General features: G+C 38.6%; 1 protein-coding gene and 1 pseudogene across 15 annotated transcripts in view; both read right to left on the reverse strand.

Moving 5' to 3' along the window:
* LOC144959152 (tensin-3-like) overlaps nt 1-17,500 on the reverse strand; it is a 400,273-nt gene that overhangs the window by 182,622 nt on the left and 200,151 nt on the right. The gene's annotated exons all lie outside the window — the stretch shown is intronic.
* Nucleotides 12,690-13,627, reverse strand: LOC144959155 (CD9 antigen pseudogene; annotated as a pseudogene).

Raw genomic sequence — 17,500 nt, forward strand, 5'->3', positions numbered from 1 at the left:
CTATCTACCTAGCAATCTATCTATCTATATCTCTATCTATCTATCTATCTATCTATCTACCTAACTATCTATCTATCTATCTATCTATCTATCTATCTATCTATCTATCTATCTATCTATCTATCTATCTATCTATCTACCTAGCAATCTATCTATCTATATCTCTATCTATCTATCTATCTATCTATCTATCTATCTATCTACCTAACTATCTATCTATCTATCTATCTATCTATCTATCTATCTATCTATCTATCTATCTATCTATCTATCTATCTATCTATCTATCTATCTATCTATCTATCTATCTATCTATCTATTTATCTATCTATCTATCTATCTATCTATCTATCTATCTATCTATCTATCTATCTATCTATCTATCTATCTATCTATCTATCTATCTATCTATCTATCTATCAATCTATCTATCTATTTATCTATCTATCTATCTACAAAGAGAAATATCGCAATTTCTGGGTGATTTTTTAAACCATTAAAATTGTTATATTTTTTTTGACGTTGGACTACCATTATCATGACGAGCCAGTCTGCGATAACAACGATTACTGTCTACACATCGCGTATAATTGGGATTATGAGCGGCTATGTGGTCTTGTGGTATCACACTTGCTTTCGGATCGGAAGGTCCTGAGTTCGAGCCTTGCTCGGCGCATAGTTGAGTCCTTGGAAAAGGCTTTTAAGTCATATTCTCTCACCGTACTCAGGTGTAAGATGAGTACTTAGCCGGTAACAGCGTTGTATCTGTCGGGAAAAAATTGCAATATCGCCTAACAGGCATTGTAACGAAATGCTTCCGTGTAGGCGTCAGTTTACGACAGGATGTACGTCGTCGTAGTATTAGTTGTTGTTGTTATTGTAATCCCTCCGGAACAACCCTTCTTTTGTTGATACAGGTCGTATCAGATCATGCACCTATGGCCCGGAAGTTTGAATTAAACTACGTAGTGTGGGTGTTATTGTGAGAAAGGCATCAATCTTGTTTTCTCCGTAAACTTATAAGCAAAGTAGGATCCCTGTATTCTACGGGAGTGACTTTGTTATGGTATGGCTTGATTGATATCTCGTAACTATGGGGCTGACGAATTTATTTATCCTTGATATGAGGATGTCCGGTATCAGGATGGGTTGTTGTTGTCCATGATTATGGAATCTGGGGGAGTTTTAAGGAATTTCAGATGTTTACGGATATGACTAACATCCGTTTGTGTGGGTAGAATTTTGCTTCGTTTGCTTGATTTTTGCCTATAAATGCCAGAGTTTTGAGCAGTTTCTTCAGACCACTCAGCGGAGTCTTTTAGGCTCATTGTCTCAAAAGAGACCAGGCAGCGGAGTCTTTTAGGCTCATAGTCTCTAAGCGATAACCACAGCGGAGTCTTTTAGGCTCATTTGTTTTAACTCTTGTGTAGAGTTGGATTAAAGTCTTGTGTAGACTTTGTAGTGCTCAAAGTTCGAGCTGAAACACGTTTTGTGTTAACTCTTGTGTAGAGTGTGATTTAAGTCTTGTGTAGACTTTGTGGTGCTCAAAGTTTGAGCTGAATCAAGTTGTGTTATAACTCTTGTGTAGAGTTTGATTAAAGTCTTGTGTAGACTTAATTTGTGATTTCTATAATCTGTTCGGCTCTGGTGAGATTTTTGAATAATATGTTGTGATTACAATTATGATTGTGTTTTGATATTAATATCATAATATGACTTTAAATTTTGAGTCTCAATTAATTAATCAGATAATTCAATTAATTGTGTAATATAATTCTTGTTGTAAAGAAAATAAGCGTTTCTTGCTATAGAGCAATATTATTTCATATCTACAAGTAAAGCAATATTAATCAATATAATAAATTGATTGGTTAAAGTAAAATAATATTTACTCATTTAAAGTAAACATATTGAGTGAGTTCGAATATAGATAGAGTTATATTCGTATAATTATCATATTATAACAAAATCATTTTCTTTCTTTAAAGTGAATGAGCCGTTGGAGGCTGGGCTTTAACAAGCCAACTTTAGGCTATACGCTCATAGCTTGACACTAATAGAAACTGAACATTTGCCTGTTTTATAAGTTACCTGTGAAGAACCATTTGCTTATTTTAATATCAGAACATTGAGAAACAATTGATCTGTTTATGAATACTGTGAAATCAGAACAATTTCAAGAAGAGACAAATTAACAATATTAGAACAACCTTACAGTTTTTGTTGAATATCAAGGACACTCTTTTGGCTTTCTTCTACACGTCTGGATTGTGTTTAGTTAGTTAGTTAAATATTAGTTGCCTGTATGACTGTGATGGTTGCAACCTATCTGTGAGATTGTCTGATGTGGTAGCGGTTTGGTAAAGTATTGATAATTAATTGATTTAATTATATATTTTCATATCGCTTTCATATCATATTCATCATCACACCATCTCCATCAATTTGTCATCCATCCATTTGATTTCATACTTATGACATCTATCATTTCATCTTCATATCTCATAATATCTTTGTTATATTGTAATAAAATATATCTTCATTTAGCTTCAAAACCTTTATCAACGTATTGTGTTTGGTTATTGATCGGTGTCGTAGCTTGAATATAGCACACATAAACAAGGTTGCAAACTGCGCTACATAAGCATACGGTTTACGTGCGCACTTTGTGACAGGCATCATGTGTCGCACTATATGTTACGTGTAGATATTGGTCAGGAACCTCTTGTAAAGCGACAAAACTAACACCAAAAAACACAACAAAATACAAAAAAAAAAAAAAGCACTCTGAAACAGCGTCTCTTCTCTCTCTCTCTCTCTCTCTCTCTCTCTCTCTCTCTCTCTCTCTCTCTCTCTCTCTCTCTCTCTCTCTCTCTCTCTGTGTGTGTGTGTCTCTCTCTCTCTGTCTTTCTCTCCCCTCTCTCTCTCTCTCTCTCTCTCTCTCTCTGTATGTGTGTCTCTCTCTCTCTGTCTTTCTCTTTTCCCCCCCCCCCCTCTCTCTCTCTCTCTCTCTCTCTATCTATCTATCTATCTATCTTACTATCTATCTGTGTCTGTCTGTCTGTCTGTCTGTCTGTCTGTCTGCCTGTCCCATTCTCTATCTTTCTCTCTCATTCTCCCTCAACTCCATCTACCAATCCATCATCTCCTACGCACACACACACACACACACACACACACACACACACACACACTCCCCGACCAGCCTCTACACATTCCATAACAAGGTGACACCCACCCTGAATAAATAGACACACACACACGCACACACACACACACACACACACACACACACAACATATACAAACATAAAATTCTACTGTATTTCTAAAATTGTCCCATCCCAAATTCTTCAAAAAGTTCCACGCCCTTTACAATAAAATACCAGGGGCATGAAATGAAGGCCATTGACTTGTAATGTGTCAATTAAAGGGACATCATATTTTTATATTATTATCTCCTCCCCTCACACATGTGACCCTTCGCCTCGAAGCGGTATTTAGTCGGGTTGGTTAAGATGGTGATAATTGAATTTATAGCCAGAAATATCAGACTTGTGTTGAGTTTATATGTTTTATTGAGGAGAATGGATACCATGTTTTAGGGTGCTAATGCCAAGAATTTATATTTTTGATCAGTTTAACATTTAATTCGGCTTTTAAGCATCTGGTTCGTTCCAACATAACACCGTTTTGAGACGATGGGTCACAAATGTGGAAAATATGGCGTTATTCAGTCAGAAGTGATAGCGCATCTTCTTCTACATATAATGTATAGGGATCCAATACGTCAATGACAACATATAATATGGAGTCATCAGGCTATCAAGCACCATCATCACCACTGTTATTATTATTATTATTATTATTATTATTATTATTATTATTATTATTATTATTATTATTATTATTATTATTATTATTATTATTATTATTATTCAAGCCACACATGCACATAAATACATACTCAAACATAAACACACACACATAAACACACACACACACACACACATACACAGGGGGTAAGGATGGGAAAGAGTACTTTTATATAGCGCAATATCCACTTAATAAGCTCAAAATGCTTAACACGAAGACAAAATCCTACAGCAACACTGCAATGAATATAGGACGAGACTTAATCCATCCAGGCATCCCTCGTCTATTCTGTTGCTGTTGGATTGGGGCCCCTTGCAAAGCATTTTGAGCACATTTAGTGGATTTTACTCTATATAAAAGCTCAATTTTTTCATGACATAAAATACATGTCTTCCGTCTTCCTATTGAATCATTCATCTATCTGTCCATCCTTTCATCCCACAAAACTTGTTGCTGTCTTGGCGGTTAGACCGGTCGGTCTTCTTTAAAATATTTTGGGCGGAAGTTTTATAGTTACTGATGATGATGATGATGATGATGATGATGATGATGAGGAGGAGGAGGAGGAGGAGGAGTTGATGATGATGATGCCGAATACGACGACCATGATTATGATGATGAGGAGGAAGGGGAGGGGGAGAATGGTGATTGTAGTGTGTGCGGTGATGAGGTGGTGGTGGTGGTGGCCATAGCTATTACTATTACTATTACTGTGCTTTCAATCTTATACTTATAACATAAATTAAAAAAAGCCATTGGTTTTATTTGTATTGCAATGCCAAACCTCTCAAATGTTTTCTCTAACTTTGTTTACAATTTTAGTGGCCAAAAGTATAGCTTGAAAACTGAATCAAGGTCATATCCCAGTCCTAGCCATTTCTTCCTTACAGTGGAATAGAATGGAATACTGTATTCTAGAATGATCTGACTATTATGGTGTTGTGTGTTGTTGGTTGTTTGTGCCAGTCCCCTTTGACTGGTCGGTCACCTGACCTCCGCCTGGCCGCTCGCTTCACCCTTTCTATAGGTCTTTGTAACCGTCTCTGAATAGGTACAAATATCAAAACGAGATCTTAAAAAAAAAAAAATAAATAAATAGAAACAGCAACAAAACAACCTGTGAAATACTCATCGCGCCACGACTTGACCCATTCTGAAAAGGTGACGATTTCACTTTATATCTCCCCCCCCCCCCCCCCCCCCCTGCCCCCCTCTCTCTCTCTCTCTCTCTCTCTCTCTCTCTCTCTCTCTCTCTCTCTCTCTCTCTCTCTCTCTCTGTGTCTCTCTCTCTCTCTCTCTCTCTCTCTCTCTCTCTCTCTCTCTCTCTCTCTCTCTCAGGCTATTTAAGGTTCAAAAAGTCTCCAAAAAAAAGGACTCGAATTTGAGATTTATTTAGACAAGATGGGCGTCGTCACCTTAATCAATATAATATTGTTAGAGGTAAGAAATGGAAAAAAAAAAACACACAACAAAAACTGTTTAGCTTGTGCATTCGTCAGCATTCTATAGATGTTATGCGTTTAGGTAAAATATGCACAAAATCCGCCAGTCGGATATAACGTACCGATACAAAAAAACTATGTTTTCACTGTGTAGATACAATTCCTCACACAAGAATGAATGATGTTGACGTCACCCAGCTCTTTGCTATTGCTTTTAGACTGCCAGATCGATGACTGATTCTCACTAAATTCTCCCTAACAAACGAAGTTGACGTCACCAAACTCTTTATTGTTGGTTTATGATCGCCGCTTGGTTAGTTAGTTCCTACTAAACTTCAGACTATAAACGTCAAAGGTTACACACAATTTTGTGCGTTGCTACGATTGATCTGGCGGGCATAAAGGATGAGTATCTTACCTAAACGCATATCATATATATATATTGTGTGTGAAGCTGTACATACAGGCTCTTTGAATACAAATAGGACTGGTTGATTTGAACGTGGATACAGTCACACCTCATATATCCGAACTCCTGTCATTCGAGTTCCATGCAATTCGAAGCGATGAGCTTGTAAAACCACGATATTTCCCCCTTCGTAGGCAAGATTTCATGATTTAAGCGGCTTTGTAGTCGAGTGATGACATAACATTCGTCTTTTAACCCGTAAGTCTCCTGTTCGAGTCCCATTGTGAGTGACGCAAAACTGAGTCCACAGAAAAGGTTCTTTTTTACTCACATTCTCTCATTGTATGTACACGGGTGTGAATTGAGTGTCTGACTGATAACTTTGTTGGCTCTGTCGAAATAAAGATGAAATACCGCCTTATATGCGTCACAACCCGATGTATAGTGAGTGATCCCCTACTTTGAAGACACAATCGAGCTCCTTCATGAAGAATTGTGTGTAGCCACTTAGTTATTCATAGCATTTTGTTATAGGGAATGAGATTAGCGGAAGAGTAGCGTCCCTTGATTGGACGCATGCGCACAACCAACATGACGTTCTCTCTCTAATAACTTTTCCGCCGGTGACGTCACAGACTATGGGTGACGTCACAGACTATGGGTGACGTCCAATCAAAGGACGCTACTCTTCCGCTAATCTCATTTCCTATTGCTGTAAAAAAAGGGTTTAGAACTTAACCATCGTTAACTTATAGTCTGACACTAGAACCCACCAAGACTTACAGTTTGACGTCACTTTAAAGGTTTGTGCACCGTCTAGTGAGTTGTCTCGTTAATAAATAGAGCTCAAGGAAACAAGTGATTCCACAGGTTGAACTATTGAATACAACTCAATATTTGTTTTCTTTTGTGGCCAAAGACTTGTCTTGTAATTTTTTGGTCATTGTCAGGCTATAAGTTAACGATGGCTACAGTTAGAACAAAGTGTGAAGAATATGTGACGTCACGAAATTGGAGAGACAACTACCTGGGTAGAGTTGGAGTCGGACTGGGTTCAAACACAAACAAGCTGCATATAGATATATATCCAACAGCTACTGGTAGTGTTGTCCCGAATTCCTAAGTCATACAGTACAAGTTCCCTGTTCGAGTACCATTTTCGTACTAGCAGTACGCCATTAATATAATACTTGTCACTGTCATGTGAGGGGGGGGGGGTGCTCCCTGCACACCTGAGCACAGGTCAGTGTGACCCAGTCCCCGCCACACAGTGAAAGGAATTCCAGGCAGTGATTTACCAAAAACCCACGACAATGCATTTTCATACATGGAATATGTATGCGTGTGCTTTCCCCAAGGATACGACAAAATCGTTTTGTCCAGGGCGGCGGTGTGGACGTCAGGTGGTCAAACAAACACTCGCCATTGTTGTGGTCACGACCTGTCTGCAAACAAGCGGTGGGCCTTTCAAGGGAGATTATTCACAGATCATAAGACAGAGGTGGTTGATTTCCTTGTTGACTCATAAAAGTAAAAGGATAACTGAATGACCGAATGCCTCCACTTGTGTTGATTGGTCAATACTATTGTTGTGTGAAGAGGTCAAGGCCACAGGGGATAATTTGACCCAGTGGTGTGAATTACATTATATTGACTTCTTATCTTTCACATCCACAAAGCAAATCTATAAATAAAAAAGTAAAGTATACTATACTATCTATGACCCATGACCTCGGTACGGTATTATGTCGGGGTGACCTTAAAGAGGAATGAATTTATCGCTAAAAATATGAGACGTTGGTTTTTAAAGATAGAATGAAGTTGACGTCACTCGGGTCTTTGTTATTGTTTTTTTTTTTTTTGCCATCCAAGTTTATGAGTAATTCTCACTTAACTGTATTATCCAGACTTTAAAAGTTCAATGTTACACACAGTTTTGTGTGTTGGTCCGTTGTACTTCCACTTCCGGGTGGCAATGTTATGAGCGTCTTAGCCAAGCGCATACTATCTATTGATCATGTGTCTTATTGGGGGGAGACCCAGTCTATCCAGTTGGCTCCTTTATCATGGACATAGACGTGCTGCTATGTGGTCTTGTGGTATGACACTCGCTTTCGGATCGGAAGGTCCTGGGTTCGAGCCTCGCACTCGGCGCATAGTTGAGTCTTGGAAACTGCTTTTTACTCACATTCTCTCACCGTACTCAGGTGTAAAATTAGCATATGGCCGTTAACAGCGTTGTCTTTGTCCGAAAAATTGTAATATCGCCTAACAGGCGTCAGGTCCCGTCCTACATGTTAAATGTTGCTGTTGACCAGGGACCCCTTGTAAAGCGCTTTGAGCACATTTAGTGGATATTGCGCAATATAAAGCTCAATTTTAATATAATTTTTCAAAGTCTCAATCAACTTGAACGATTGGCCAAAGTACAAAAATCGCTGGACAATTTTAACTTGAGCTTTCTTATTTGAATATATAGCGCAATATCTACTAAACGTGCTCAAAGCGCTTTATAGGGGTCCCTAGCCAGCAGCAACACTTAACATATAGAACGAGACATTGAGGCATGTTAGGCGATATTACATTTTTTTTTCAGACAGAGACAACGCTGTTAACGGACATATATTCATTTTACACCTGAGTACGGTGAGAGAATATGAGTAAAGAGTCTTTTCCGAGGACTGAACTATGCGCCTGGATAATACAGTTAAGTGAGAATTAATCGACAAGGTGGATGACAAAAAACAATACCAAAGACCTGGATGAAGTTAGTTTCGTTCCATCTATAATGACAATATCATAATGATTGTGACAGGTTCATTAGTCCAGGGCTGACACCTGAAAGGCGACACACACATAGGACAGAAAGGCGACACACACATAGGACAGAAAGGAGACACACACAGCACAGAGCTGCCAATCTTGTTACATCCTCTGTCAGTCCCAGCACAATGTTATGATAGACAGAAACACAGCAACAAAAATAATAAGGAAAAAAAAGGAAATAAATTGAAGAATGATAGAAAAACACACACAAAAAAAAAAAAAGAAAGAAAGATTAGAAAGAAAAGAAAAAGAGAACAAACTTAAACAAAACAAAACAAAAAAAGAAAGGAAAAAAACTCAGTAAATAAAAACAAAAAACAAACGAAAATAAAGTCGATCCAAAATAGAATACATGTCCCCCATCTTTTTTCATATTCTTTTTATTCAATGATGAAGAAATATTCATGATATGAATTGTATCATAAACACCGACGTGTACTCATTCACAGATCTGTTCATCCAAACCGTTATGGCCTCATTGTGTCTCAACCGAGATAATATTAAACCAATGAATAAGATTGTCAACGGCAATAAATAAAACCCACAAATCGCATTCGGCTGCCAGACCTGAAATTATGTACACGTCGTTCAAAACTCATAAAACGAATCAAAATATATTTCTAAAAATAAAAAATCTGAAGCTTGTATCAAATGTACCCACGTGACCTGACAATAAGTAACACAGGTGGCCCGTTGTCTCAAAGCTTGTATCAAATGTACCCACGTCAACTGACAATAAGTAACACAGGTGGCCCGTTGTCTCAAAGCTTGTATCAAATGTACCCACGTCAACTGACAATAAGTAACACAGGTGGCCCGTTGTCTCAAAGCTTGTATCAAATGTACCCACGTTAACTGACAATAAGTAACACAGGTGGCCCGTTGTCTCAAAGCTTGTATCAAATGTACCCACGTCAACTGACAATAAGTAACACAGGTGGCCCGTTGTCTCAAAGCTTGTATCAAATGTACCCACGTTAACTGACAATAAGTAACACAGGTGGCCCGTTGTCTCAAAGCTTGTATCAAATGTACCCACGTCAACTGACAATAAGTAACACAGGTGGCCCGTTGTCTCAAAGCTTGTATCAAATGTACCCACGTCAACTGACAATAAGTAACACAGGTGGCCCGTTGTCTCAAAGCTTGTATCAAATGTACCCACGTGACCTGACAATAAGTAACACAGGTGGCCCGTTGTCTCAAAGCTTGTATCAAATGTACCCACGTTAACTGACAATAAGTAACACAGGTGGCCCGTTGTCTCAAAGCTTGTATCAAATGTACCCACGTGACCTGACAATAAGTAACACAGGTGGCCCGTTGTCTCAAAGCTTGTATCAAATGTACCCACGTTAACTGACAATAAGTAACACAGGTGGCCCGTTGCCTCAAAGCTTGTATCAAATGTACCCACGTGACCTGACAATAAGTAACATAGGTGACCCGTTGCCTCAAAGCGGTATGATGTCGTGGTGGGTATCTAGTTTAAATACTATAAAACTGAATTAACAGCCAAAACCATGAGACCTGGGGTTCAATTCCTGTTTTGTTGGAGAGAATGAATATCATCATTTCTTGAACGGACAAAATCGAATATTTCAAATTTATTGTAATTTTAACTTTAGACTCCGTCATTGGCATCTGTCTTAAATATAACCGTTTTCAGGCGATGGGTCACAATATGGTGTAAGCAAAAACTTATATATAATATATATATATATATATATATATATATATATATATAAGTGCTTTAAATTTATGAGATATAATATGATATATATATAATCATATAATAACTATATTACAATGTATCTACGAAGTTATATTATATTATATATATATATATATATATATATATATATATATATATATATATATATATAACTTTGTATATATATTGTAATATAGCAATTATATGATTATATATATAGCATATTATATCTCATAAATTTAGAACACTTATTTATTTACAGATCAAAACTCATATAACAAATTATAATGTATTTTGTCATTACAAATAACTAACAATAACAATAATAATAATAATAATAATAATAATAATAATAATAATAATAATAATAATAATAATAATAATAATAATAATAATAATAATAATAATAATAACAAGATAACAAAAAGGAACAAAAGAAAGAAACCAAAACAAAAACCACCGAGATTTGAAGTTTGGAAAAAGCAGCAACGTTTTAGCACATTCATATACACACATACACACACACACACACACACCCACACACACACACACATACACACACATATATACACACACCCACACACATCCACACACACACACACATACACACATATATACACACCCACACCCAAACACACACACATACACACACTCACCCACACACACACACATATACACACTCACCCACACACACACACATATACACACCCACACACACCCACATACACACATATATACACACCCACACACACACACCCAAACACACACACATACACACACTCACCCACACACACACACATATACACACCCACACACACATACATACACATACACACACACACACACATGTACAAAAAGTAATCACACCAAATGCCAACAAAAAGCAAGTTCGTCTCCGACAAGGCCAGACGCTGAGCGATGTCTGAGTAAAAATTAAATGCGGTGAGAAAATAAAAAAATGAATATGTAGAAAAATAAAATTCCCTTTATTCATCCCATAGCGGAAATTTATCTCTAGGGTCTATTCCAAGGGAACACTGGAATAACCCAGGCGTCATCCTTTATTCATCCCATAGCGGAAATTTATCTCTAGGGTCTATTCCAAGGGAACACTGGAATAACCCAGGCGTCATCCGCAGTGCAGTTGCAGTGCTACAAAATGAGCTAGGGCGAGGTGACTTGCTCAAAGCCACACAGAGCAGCGGCGGGTGATCGAACTCGGTAACTTTTGGGTACGAAGCAAAGACCGTACCGCTGAGCCACATTGCCCCACGAAATCAATATATTTATATATTTACTCGACTCAGGGGTGAATGAGTACCTGGCTAAAGGAGGTGACGAATACAGTAGGACTATTCGTACAAAGGTGACGCCGATGTGGTCTAGTGGTATGGCGCTCGTCTTTGGACCAGGGTTCGGGTTCCTCTCTCAGCGACGTATTGATGAGTAGTCCTTGGAGAAGGCTTTTTACTCACATTCTATCACTGTACCCAGGTGTAAAATGAGTACCTGGCCGTTAACAGAGTTTTCTAAAAAAATTTCGCCAAATAAATTGGGCAGCAGGGTGGAACATCACAATTAAGTAACAGTAATATATTATTATTATTAAGTGACAATTACTTTGGCAAGGATTCTCAACATATTGGCTATTCAGTAAGCGTGTAGTAAAATGAGTAGATAAGTTGGTGACGTCATTGACATAGAAATACCAGGCATGTGACTTGAGAACATGTCACGTGAGACAGGAATCTCATCTGAAAAGGTATGTACGAGACAATGCCAGACAAAGCAGAAAGAAATAAATATAGGAAATTAAACATCCCCCCCCCCTCCCCCAATCGCGACTGTTTACCTGACGGCGAAGGACCCGAACTAGGATACTGGAAAATCCAAATAATCTCATTCTATTACAAGGACGGAGAGTCACATGGAAGGGGACAACATGGAAGATGGGAGAGTCAGCAAGAACCCACCCCTTCCCAATCATCCCCATCTCTTACTGGTTAATATAATATATAAGGGCATGGCATTTATATGATATTTTAAAACAGAAATGTATAATAAAATAATAGAGTGATTAAAATGAAAATGAAGTTAGAGAAAACAGAGGACAAACATTTTAATGCATTAAAAATGTGGATAAATTTAAAATATGATAAAGAAATTTAAAAAAATAAATTTTGCAGTTGAAAATTGACATTTCTGTCGAGCTGGAAGACAAAACCTACAAGAAACAATAAACAGAATCGAAAATGAAATTGAAGTTTGTATAATTTGTGACCCATTGCATCCTAAAGGTGTTAATAGAGAAAATAGAGATGCTTAACATAAAATTTAAGTTTAATTTATAAAATTGATTTTTTTGATTTTCAATGACTTTATATTTATGAAAGTGAATTTACTCTCTTCAATTAAAAAAAATAACGTATATAATTTTAACAAATATGAAGACTTAAATTTCCTCCTAGAATTGATAAATTTGACTTCAAACTAATCGTTCTTAATGTAATTAATCCCAGCACAAACAAGAAATAAGGCGATAAATCCCATTTTTCCCTATAATAAAGTGTTCCTGATGGCACAACAGAGCACCATGGAAAGTACCATGCCGATGACCAGCACCACGGCCACGCCCACGCACTCCCCGGCGATGACGATAAACTTGTCCTCCCACCACGACGACAGGGCGGCCAGGCACGGTTTCCTGTAGTTATCCTTCTCGCAGCTCTTTGGAACCGAACCCACATTCACGTAGTCCACCTCACCCTTAGCAGAACCGCAGCAGTGGAAATTCGTCTGCACCGTGTCCATGAACGATTTCTGAAACTCGTTCGTGTCGTAGTTCTCCACGCCGGAGTCGAGCCAATCCTCGACCACGTCCTCGAACGACCCTCTGGCGACGACAACCCAGATGGCCAGGCCCAGGAGACCGGCAAAGACAACGAACAAAGCCACAAATAAGGCGCCTAGAAGACACTGGGATTCCCTGAAGGCGCCGCAGCAGCCCAGAAACCCAATCAGCATGATGACACAGCCCAGGCCTATGATCGAGTAGGCGGGCAGCTGGAGGGAGTCCAGTTCTGACGTGTGAGAAGAGAAGTCCAGGGCGTCTTTGTCGATAAAAAGCCAGATTCCGACGCCGATATGACCGCAGCCCAGTAGCCACAGGACGAAACTGAAGACGAATAGCAAATATTTGACGACCGTATAACAACTTCCGATGGCCATTGTCGCTGATGTACTTGATGGATATTGTAAAATGGGTCAACTCAAACTTGTAGAAATGTCCGTGTTGTCACTCCAATTTGATTGAATATTTGATCGAATACTCCAAAGTTGATGAATTGTGTAAAGAAAATGGCGGTTATTCAGAGAGGCAAATGTAACAACTAGAAGTAGAAAAAACAACAACAAAACAAATAAACTATCAATGTCTTTGGCATGCAAACCATGCAGGAATTAAAAACAAACTTCCGTGCAGATGTGTGGAAAATATCAATATCCTTTGGTTATAAATATGAAATATAAATAAATAAACAGCCACGGTGAGGCGTAAAACAGAACGATTGTAGATGGTGATAGGAGTTCTAAAAAATAAGTCCGATTTGTTTTTGTCTTTCTGATACAATCACACACATGCAAAAACAAAAAAACGCTGCCAAGCGTGAAGTGGAAACAAAGTTGTTGCCTCTTTCGCCCCGTCTCTTCCTGCTTTCGTATCTTTCCTGCAATACTAAGAAAATAAATAAATTCGAGTCAATTGTTAAATCTAATTCTTTCTTCTTTATTTTTTCATCACAGCAGCTATAGCTAAAACTGGAAAATAATAAAATATAGAAAATACGTATTATTTACGAACGATTGGTAGTTCCAAATATAAAACTGGATAACAATAAAACCATCGAAAAGGCATTAATTGACATATATAAATTTGAATCTGAACAATAACTGAGAGTTGTCCACTATGAGGCACCAAATATTCCACATCGCTTAAACATGTCATGAAATGTTCATTTTAGAAGGGACGATTTTATCAGGAAAAGTAGGCATCCCAATTCGTTTTCTCAAAACTGTCATGGTCACTTTCTCTCATAACTTCTGTTTGAAATGTCCAAGCCATGGTTTGTTCAGCACTAAACTAACGTGTATGCGTGAGTCTGATTCTCTTCTTTGTGTGTGTGTGTGTAAGTGTGTGTGTGTGTGTGTGTGTATGTGTGTTTAAATATCTAATTGAATTCATGACCATTTCAGATTTTCCCGGTCTCGCCGAAAAGGGGTTAAAGAGGGTTTTTGTGTTTAAAAAAAAAAAACAAAAAAAAAAAAACAAAAAATTCCTCCATTTGCATTTGACGGTAACGCTGATCTTCAAGCCAAACGGAGATACGACAAGATAAGCAGGTGGGCTTTTATCAAGGTTAAAGATCAAGTTCACGATTGAAAAGTAACGATAAAACAACCTGCAAGCATTGCAGTGCTGAATTCTAACTCAAGAGCGGAATATAACATGTTATCATTCATGTCACGGCTCTCACAAAACACAATTTTTGATTTTACTTTAGCCAGAAAACTGATACTAGGTAGGTCTACCTCTAAATACCCATCGATGACAATCATGCCCCCCCCCCCCCCCAAACCCCCCCCCCCAACGCCCCCCCCCCCCCACAACGTGTAGACATTTTTTAAAGCTGTAAGTGTCTGATTTGAAAGATTTTGACAAGTTGACAAAGGTCGGGGGTCATTTTCATCGCGCAAAACTCAAAGTTTAAGTTATCCGGCTAAAATAAAAAAATTAAAAAATTGTAGCGAGTAAGAATACGACAGAACAGCAGATAATACCAAAAAGAAAAGAAAGTATATCGAGAAGGTCCGATTCCTTCCGTGGAAATGCGGGAGAGGTGATTAGGATTTAAAAAAAAAAAAAGAAAACAACAACAAAACTGCGACTTCTGCACTTGTCACGTGTGCTTAGATCACATGACTATTCCCGCCAAAATAACGGAATTGTGGTTCGTCTATGTTGGATCTTGTCAATGTCTTTACGGCGATTCGAACCCACTTCTTTTTAATTCTAAGGGTACGTAGTTTGGGGAGGACAACATAATAAGTAGACAGAAAACAGTTTATCGATGGTGGAGAGCAAACTGTCGGACTGGTGTAAGGGAAGTAACTCAATTATAACCATTTTTCTAACTCTCTCTCTCTCTCTCTCTCTCTCTCTCTCCTTCTCTCTCTCTCACACGCAAACACACACACACACACACACACACACACACAATATCTATCTATCTATCTATCTATCTATCTATCTATCTATCTATCTATCTATCCACCCTTTATATTTACCTGTGCTCTTTCATCATTACTCCCTTTCTTCCCCCCCCCCCTCCCCTCTCTCTCTCTCTCTCTCTCTCTCTCTCTCTCTCTCTCTGTGTGCGTGTGTGTCCCTCCCCCCATCCTCCTTCTCTCATTTCTTAACCCACAATCTGACATCCTCCACCTCCCCCCCCCCCCCCCCCCCCCCCCCCACCCTCCCATCCCTCCTTTCCTCACCAAAGGGGAGCCAACTCATTCTACCTTATCAATGTCACACAAGTGCAATTTTACAAACATGTTTGGTTGATAAACGCATTCGTACTGCACTTGACCGGGATTGGAGGAGGGGGAGGAGGGATTGGGTGGGCGGGGGGGGGGGGGGGGGGGGGGGGGAGCAGGAGAGGGTAAAGTTAAGAAATTCGGTATTTCACCATTACAAATAAATAAATAAATAAATAAATGAATAAATACATTTAAAAAAAATTATAGGATATGTCGTCTCTGACTCGAGTTTAGCTTTAAGTAGCACAAAATTGAGCCTCTCTCTCTCTCTCTCTCTCTCTCTCTCTCTCTCTCTCTCTCTCTCTCTCTCTCTCTCTCTCTCTCTCAACGCATCCAAGTGTAAAATGAGTACCTAGCCGGTAACAAAGTTGTCTATGATGAAATAATAAAAAAATATAGCTAGATAGCATATTATAATATACAGGCGTCGTGTCTCGTCCTATACCATATTAAGTGTTGCTGTTGGCATGGGACTATTAAAAAGTTCTTTGAGCACATTCAACAGATACTGCGCTATATATAAAAGATCAAGTTTTTTTAGATTAAATCCCAGACACCTGAGAGTTTCAGGTTTAATACTAAAGAACAACCAAAAGAAGGCCGTTTTATTTCAATGAAGTGTCAAGCGAAAGATGTGTAGCCCAGCCCAGTACAAAAAGTGCTATGTAAGAACTCACCAATGTGTAGGAAAGGGACTTCTTCTCTCCTCCTTCACCACCCCCCTCCCCCAACCCACTCCCATTCCAGTCTATTCTTCATCCTCCCCTTTCCCTTACACCTCCTAAAAACAATTGAAACAACGACATTAAAAAACAAAAACAAAAAAATAAAACAAAACAAAACCATTTCATTATTCAAACAATAAATATGGGCGGACGACAAATCGTGTGCCAGGTATTACATAAAGGTCAAAGGTGAGAAATTGACATGTGTACACTAGCAAGGTGTCATACAACAACAATGCAGACACAATTCAACACAATAGATTTATACAACAAGATCTTCAAAACGCGTCTTTTCTTGCTTGCCAATCCGTAGATCACAAATTCATCTTACTCGGTGAACCGCCGTACTCTGGAAAGACACGCATTCCAAAATTTGCCCAGAAAAATCCTCCTCGAAACAAACCAATCGATTTCAATGACCTTCATTTGGGGAAAACTCCCAAAGCTGCCACAACTCTGGACATACTGTTAAAGAAACTTGAGCTTTCAGCTTTTATACAGTGCAATATCCACTAAACGTGCTCAAAGCGCTTTACCAAGGGTCCCTGACCAACAGGAACACTTAACATGTAGAAGAGACATGACGCCTAATTAGACGATAATACATTGGGGTTTTTTTTACCGACAGAGATAAGGCTGTTTCCGGTCAGTAACTCATTTTATACATGAGTACGGTGGAAGAATGTGAGTAAAGAGCTTTTTTTTTTTCCAAGGACTCAATTATGCGCCGAGCGAGGCTCAAACCCAGGACCTTCCCCAATCCGAAAGCGAGTGTCATACCACTAGGCCACATAGCCACACTTCCATACGACGCGTCTTTCCAGGACGCATTTGTGAACTGGTTCAAGTCAAGATAGTCTTGGTGCTTGTGGGTCATGTCAGTGGGACCAATTGACTCGTTCCTTTCTGATAAG

Source organism: Berghia stephanieae, chromosome 13 (assembly GCF_034508935.2).
Source record: "Berghia stephanieae isolate SIO BIC M18660-M18661 chromosome 13, UCSD_Bste_1.3, whole genome shotgun sequence".
NCBI lineage: Eukaryota > Metazoa > Mollusca > Gastropoda > Nudibranchia > Aeolidiidae > Berghia > Berghia stephanieae.